Here is a 7,688-nt window from a genome sequence, read left to right on the forward strand (position 1 = left end):
ATGCTGCGGCGACGGGTGAGCTCGCTCCCCCGCCGCCCTCTCGGCCTCCCTCGCCCGCGCGCAACCAACCTCCGCGCGGGCCCTCTTTCCAGACGGCCGGCGGGGTCCTCCTGCGCCCCGTGCGGAGGCCACCCCTGCCGGCCTCACAGCCCCGGGAGGGAGTAAAAACCCTTTGTGCGGGCTCGACTGCCGGCGCCGGACGACCGTCTGGCGAACCCACGGCGCCCCCCTCGGAACCGCAAACCCTCAGCGCGGCGGCCTCACCCTGGCCAGGTGCCCGTACACCCCCCTGCGCTCCTCCTCCGGAGGGCCGGGGAGGGCTCGAAGCCTCCCCCTGACCGGGGACCGCCCCTCTCCTTTACTGAAACGGGAAATTCATGAAGGGAGACCCCCTTCTTCGGCACATTACTGCACCCAAATACCACACACCTATTCACCATTATCCCGTTCGAATCCCCAAATCCACGGCAGTCCAAATTCTATTATGTTAAGTAATTCCATGCCCAGAAAGTCATCACAACACTAGCGGATCTAGCTGTATGTTCCTGTACTGACGTCACACGACCTATGACCTACTTATCGGTGGCTGCAGAAAATCTTTGAACTCTTGTAGAGAGAGCACAGGGCCGCGGGTGACAAAGTAATTATACGGGGGTTCATTTGTGACATAAATACTAATGTTTTATTGCAGTTTTAAAAAAAAAATCACGATTTTCACTGCATGAGGCCTTTAATGTAAATGTGCCGAGAGTAACACAAGGGTTGCAATGTGCAGGCATTGAATGCACATTGAAAGTTAAACAAGCTCAAATTTGACCTAACAGGGAATCTGATTTGATAGTGATATTTGGATGGCGTCCTTTTCAATTCACGGAATGGTAAATAGCATAAATTTACTGTATATAGCGCTTTACTACCATCTTAGAAGGTCCAAGCATTTTACAGTCCCATTTATCCATGCACACACACATTCACACACCGACGGTGACTACACTCCCAAACTCTCCAAGAGAACCTGGTTGGAAGTCCTTAACAAGTGGTCTGCACCACAGGAGTGCCAACCGTTGAAAAATCAATTATGAAGGAGAAATGAGTAGTTACGGTTTGTGCTCGGCTAGAACTTTTTCATACATCGGAATAGAGCTGTTAAAGGACAAAGTCTGGAGCAAAGTTCACAAGATTGGCAGCATGTCCACATTTTGCACAGAGCCTCTTTTAACTGTGAGTACATGCGTTAGTGTTGGTTAGCAACAGCCAAGTGTGAACACCATATTCTAGAAGTGCGTTCAAGAACCAGCTTCCGTTCAACATGTTCTTGAACGCGCAATCTCATGCCTGGTGTGTACGTAGCATTATCGTCAAGAAGCGAGGGGATATTTTTCTGCACATTCTACCATTACATCTCTTAACTGGCAAAACACTCTTGATCCAAGAAGGCAACAAGTAACAAGCAAGATGGCCGCCTTTCACAAAAATGGCTAACATGAAAGCTGACATTTTGAATTTATGACACGTACTACACCATTAGTTTGAATCAGATTGTACCAATGTTAAAGCAATGACTTCCCCCCCTGGTAATTTTCTCTTGCATCAAAATGCCAAAGGTCCATCTCAAGGTTTCACTGTCGAACCTATTGTACAGCAGCTCACACGTCCAGCCCCATAATTAAATTTGCTGACAACACAACCATTACCCAGCTTCTTTCACTGAGAGATGAGTCAGCATACGTGAGATATACAGAGTAACATGAGATAGAGAGACCGTCAGCGTGGTGTTCAGTAAATAACTCGAAACTGGACACCACAAAGACCAAAGAGGTGGACCGGAGAAAAGACGACACAAAACCAGCTTAGCTGAACACAAGTGAGGTGAGTCTGGAATGGTCCTCGTCAGCTGATTGGAATGCAGTTGTCAGAAAGCACAAAAGCCTCTCCATTTCCCAAGAGTGCTAGAAGTACACAACACAAGGAGAAAGCCACCGGTGACCTTCGTGATAGTCAGATGCTCATCTCTGTAGGCGAAAATGCAGAGGAAAGACTTGAGAAAGCTGTCATTTTCTCCCTCTAGAAGACGTTTTAACCTCAAACTACCGCAGCAGGGAAACGACGACCATTGAAGACTCCACATATTGAGGTCACTACCTCTGCGAACCTTTCTCCTGAAGTTTGAAAAGATTCAGACAGTGTAGTTTTCAAGGAACAAACAAAGAAATGCTGAAAAAAACACGTCTTCGACAGGAGTTTAATTGAATTCTTTACATAGGTTAGCCCATACTGTTTTGTGTAATACCTACCAAATTGAGGATTCAATAATATTAAAGTCCCACTCCAACTATAAACTTTTTTCTATATGCAGTTTTGAGTGGCGTTAGTTAGCCACAGCTAATTTCCCATGAACTCTTTGTCTAAACTCTCTCTTGCTAGCTTACAGAATCTCATATGGAAAGCTAACATGAGTATAGCAAAAATAAACTGCAAGTAATAGAGATATCCAGCCATACAGTTTGGAGCCAAATGGCAGCCCAGACGACGTTGATGGATCCATTTGTCTGATGCTTCAGAAATGCTTCAAAGAAGGGAGACTTTGGCCCGTCCAGCCTTTTCAAACTATGGGTTTTCTTTTGGTCCAAGAGGATTTGAATAGAAAATACTCAGAATTGCAGTTTTAATGTAAATTTATGTTATACATGTCCTCCATTTTGACAAAAATGCAACAAGAATATGTTAGAAACACCAAAAACACTTCTTTACAGATTACTAGACAGTTTGATTGATATCATAATTTGGGGTTGCTGATACGATTCAGTCATTTTGGGGCCATTTTGAACGATCAGATTTGATCAAAGTATTCAAAGTTGAAATAGAGACAAAATAAACTATTAGTTTAAGTGGGCCATGCATAGGTTTTGTTTATGAGATTTGGTCTTTGTTTTAGCACAAAACAGAAATTGGAAGGTATTTGTGTGAACTATAAAGAATCCAGGACTTAAAATGTTCCCTATTAAGAGAGAAATGAAACAATGCCGGACTTGTTTAAGGAAATGTGCTTACTCGATTCCAACCTATATAACATGTTGAAGCCTTTTGTATTGTGTGATAACACACAGTTAATGTCTAATGGCTCTTGTTAATTGACAGGTTGGATGGCAGCTTGGTCATTAAAACTATCGCCTCACAGCATACACGTTCTAGTTTAAATCCTTGTCTTGTGGAGTTTGTGTATTTTCCAGTGTACATGCAGTTTTTCTGCAGAGATCCCGACTTCCTCCTCCTCGGTATGAAAACATGTCCAGTTAGAGAGCGCGAATTGGCCCAAGGCAGTTTCTCAAACTTGGTCTTCGGGGCTCAACATCCTGGATGTTTTCTACATTTCCCTGCTCAAACTCACCTGATTTGTGTCATTATCAAGCCTCTGCAGAAGACCGATGATGAGCTGAATCTGCTGTATTTACTGAAGCACACATGCAGGATGTTGGACCTGAGACTCGAGTCTAGGAAACACTTCCCTCAAGAGTGAGTCTGACTGTTGTTTGTCTTGGATTTTCAAACAATAAATGCTTCAATTGTACTTTCCAAATTTAAATTTTAAGATTTGATTTTTATGTTTAAAGTGACTTATCCCTGCATGTTTAACAAAGACTCAAGAAGCCACAATCCCATAGACTTCCACTGAGAATTATTATTGCTCTTCTACATTTTTAGCATGTTCTTGCTAATTCAATCTTTGTTAAATGGCATTTTGTCTTTATTGCAAATTATTCAAGTTCTAAACTGGTAAATCAGATGCCTAAATAAAAGCATGTGGTGCCCGCTGGCCCCCACCATGAAGGATAAATGTTACAAATTCTATGTCTATATTCCCTCCCTAATCTCTCACTACTAAAGAACGATATAGTGCAGGACTGTCTAATGCCCTAGATTTTAAAAGCAGTTCGATCTATATTTTTTTAAAAATGGCAAATATGACATCATTGATTTGACAAAGTGAAAATCTAACCAATACGAGCATTCTATGACATATATTTATGAATCTATTGAGTTCAGATAATGAAAACGTTGATGGTTTACTAAAAATGTATATTTAAACACTTTTTTTTTGCAAAAATGTGATCAAACGCAATGCATTGTGGTATATTCGCCAATGTAGTGGGCATCGATGCACGCTGTTTTTTTTTTTTTTTTCACTCAATTTTGGAATTGTAGATTCACACTATATGGACACACTATATAATGAGTAGTGAATGAACACAAGATTCTACCAAATCCACTTTTAGTGGACGGGCTGTGGCTTTCCAACAAACTTCTGATTGGCGGCAGCAGTTGCCATAGAAACAGTGGCTCAGACAGAGCTGAACTAAACACTACTTACTGTCATCGCCTGGTTCAAAATGGCAACTCAATTGGCTTCATTTCGCTGCAAGGAATTTTCTATGGATGACGTCACAATCACTTTGTCCAGTTCTCTTATGCAGTCAATGGGGTGGCAAGACAAACCACATCCCCCAAAAGCCAGGGGGGAGGGGTTATGGACTTTAGTCGTAGATGTAAACCAACCGTTGATTGTGAGAAGGACTCGAAAGTCGCACCTCAGACGGACTAGAGTAAATCCAACATTAAACTCTACATATTTATGTTGCATACTACAGTTTTACTTTCTACTGTATCTAAACTCTCAGACAAAAGAGAGCATTTCCTCATATTTTCAGTCAACTTTCACCATGAAGAAGCTTTCAAAAATAAACTTAATATATTTAAATAATGGCTTAAAGCTCCTCCTTAGGCAGAGATCATCTATTACCTTGTGGTGGAACGTGCTGCTGCAAAGGCGTCAAACGCACCTTCTAGCCAACGCTGCTGGTTATTATGCAGTTTGGAAGCGGGATAACAAGCAGGACTAGAAGGCGTGCTAAAATCATTTAACAGCCTTTGGTCAGCTCCTCCGTTTAATCCCATTTAAAACAATACAGCTTAAAGCGAGGTAAAAGTGAAAAGTGGGACAGCATGTGCCCAAGAATTTGTAGTTCAGACCATTTTTTATTTTTTTATATAGAAAAAAATATATACTCAATAAATGCCGATCTGAATTGAAGCATCCTTTTCCTGCTTTTCTATCTTCAAAAGTGGTCATTGTTTGTTTGTTTGTTTGGATGATTCTTTTTTTACCCACAGAAGACAAAAGCAGATCAGAACTTAACCTCAACAGTGGATTAAAGGGTTGATGGTAAAAAGTGGACACAATGATAAATCAGTGCCTGGTTTTTGGGTTCAATTGAACAATTTTTCTGTATTTTTGCTTCTGAAGAGTCACTTGCCTTTTTTCCCCACTTCTGTGAAAATTCCTTTGACAATTTAACAAGTGCTTTAACGAAGCTATTAAAGTGTCTCACTCTGAAACGCCCGGAGCACACGATATTTTAAAATAATGAAGCGTTTGCAATTACCCTCCACTTCTGGGTTCAGCACCATGTTTTTTTTTTCTAGTTGTTTGTTTTTTGTTTCAAACACAAACACTAATTGAGAAAATAACACAATAATTAAAAAAAACAAATATACAAGTTTGCTAAAAACAGTTTTATTTGCTAAAATAAAACAGTTTCCTTAAAGCAAATCAATAATTTGGTTTTAGCCGTGGATTTTAATACTCAATTTTGGACATTCAAAATAACTGTTTTGATGCCACTTTTTTCATCCTAAATCTTGTTTTAAAATTTCCAGGATTATCTCAGCTCTTGGTAATTTTACTATAATGCTTTGAGCATTCATAATTCAGGCATTTTTAAGCACTGCACACTAGTTTATAAGTGGATAAAGTAAAATGTCAGAATACTTTGCACTTCGTAATTCCAAAAAACAACAAAAAGACAAAGGTGACGAAGAAGAAGAAAAAAGAAGAAAACAAAGAAGAGGACAAAGATGAAGTAGACAAAATTGAAAAAGACCAAGATGAAGAAAAAGAAAGACAAAGACCAAGATAAGACGAAGAAAGACAAAGACCAGGATAAGATGAAAAAGACAAAGACCAAGATGAAGACAAAGACAAAGATGAAAAAGACAAAGACCAAGATGAAGACAAAGTAAAACATAAAGACAAAGTAGGTGAAAAAGACAAAAGAGACAAAGACCAAGATGAAGACGAAGATGAAGACAAAGAAAAAAAAGACCAACATGAAAACGAAGAAAAAGGTAAAGATAATGAAGAAGACGAAGAAAAAGACAAATATTTTTTATTTTGAAATAGTCCGTTTAATTATCACGCAAAACAAGAATACATGGAACCAATCAATCACAAACAAGACAAAGACAAAGACCAAGATAAAGAAGAAAATGAAGACGCAGTAGCAAAAGAAGAAATAGATGATGTATCATTAAAAATCATGTCTACTTGTATAGTGAGCCTTCTTAGAGATGTCTTACTCACCTATTGCAATTAAACAAGTTTAAAGATCCCCAAAGAATCATCAGGGTCCTTGATGTTTTGTGTATATTTGTTTTGGGGTAATCCTATTACAGAGATCCTTCTGAAAACATCTTTAGCACATTTATCTTCTCAAAAGTTACCCTGCAGACACACGCAAAGCTGTAAAAGCTCAGCTTTGGGTGTGTCGCTCTAAGTGACATAAAATAGTGCAAGAGAATGCTTAGAAACTCCTAAAATAACATCATAAAAGAAGACCTACAGTTCAGAGTTACAGGAACCACATCTGTTACTCAACTATTTGTTCTCAGACCTTTTTTTTTTCTTCTTGTTGAACGTTTTTGTCTCCTGACGAAAATGCAAAAGCTTCTTCAAAGATGATGAGAAGTCACATCAGAAGGAATCCTCAAAAACTCCTAAAAGGGGAAACATCGGAATCTTTCCTGCAGACATGACTGTTTGTTTCAGTGTTGCATCAGGACTGATTATAAAAAGTAGCTCAGAATGTTACTTGATGGAGTTTGTAAAACAGAGACTTTGTTTCCATTCATGGATAAAGGCAGGAACAGGAGACGGAGGTTAACATTCATGTGTATGTGGATGGGAACAGGCTAACGTTTGAAGCAAGTAGCCCAGTGAAGGTTCTGGAAATCTTTCTTTTGGATTTGAAACAATAATAAACTGGAATGAAATGACTGAAGTAGAAGATGACACAAAAAAGATTGTAACGCTTGAAGGGTCCATTTATTAATGTTAATAATTCATAATTAAGGATAATTTAACATTTAATAAACTGTCAACCTTACTTAATACATTCCACAGCAATAATACTATAGGAATTAAAAATAAAGTACATTAAGTATTGGGCAGTAGTGCAAAAATTATTTATAAAATTTGCTGTTAACATTTTTTTACCTTAACTAATGCTTTATTATGCATTAATTAATGTTATTAGAGAGATTGTGAAGTCTTACTAGATCTTCATTACGTCTTTTATTCCAGTTTTTGGCTTAAATCCTAAAGAGTTTTCTGGAGTTTTCACAAGGCAGGAGATTTGCTGCTTCAGATAAACTCGCCACAAACTTAAGATTTGTACCCACACACATACTATGCCTGGATGTCATTCTGGGTCTCCTGCGCCTGCCTACATCCATGAGGTGAAACAGAGTCTAACAAATTGCATCAAGTAACATTCTGAGCTCTTTGTTTTGTCAGTAACTGAAACAAACTGTCTTGCCTTCAGGAAAGTTTTGGATGTTTCCCTTTTTAAGAA

This window comes from Oryzias melastigma, linkage group LG12 (genome assembly GCF_002922805.2).
Source record: "Oryzias melastigma strain HK-1 linkage group LG12, ASM292280v2, whole genome shotgun sequence".
Classification (NCBI taxonomy): domain Eukaryota; kingdom Metazoa; phylum Chordata; class Actinopteri; order Beloniformes; family Adrianichthyidae; genus Oryzias; species Oryzias melastigma.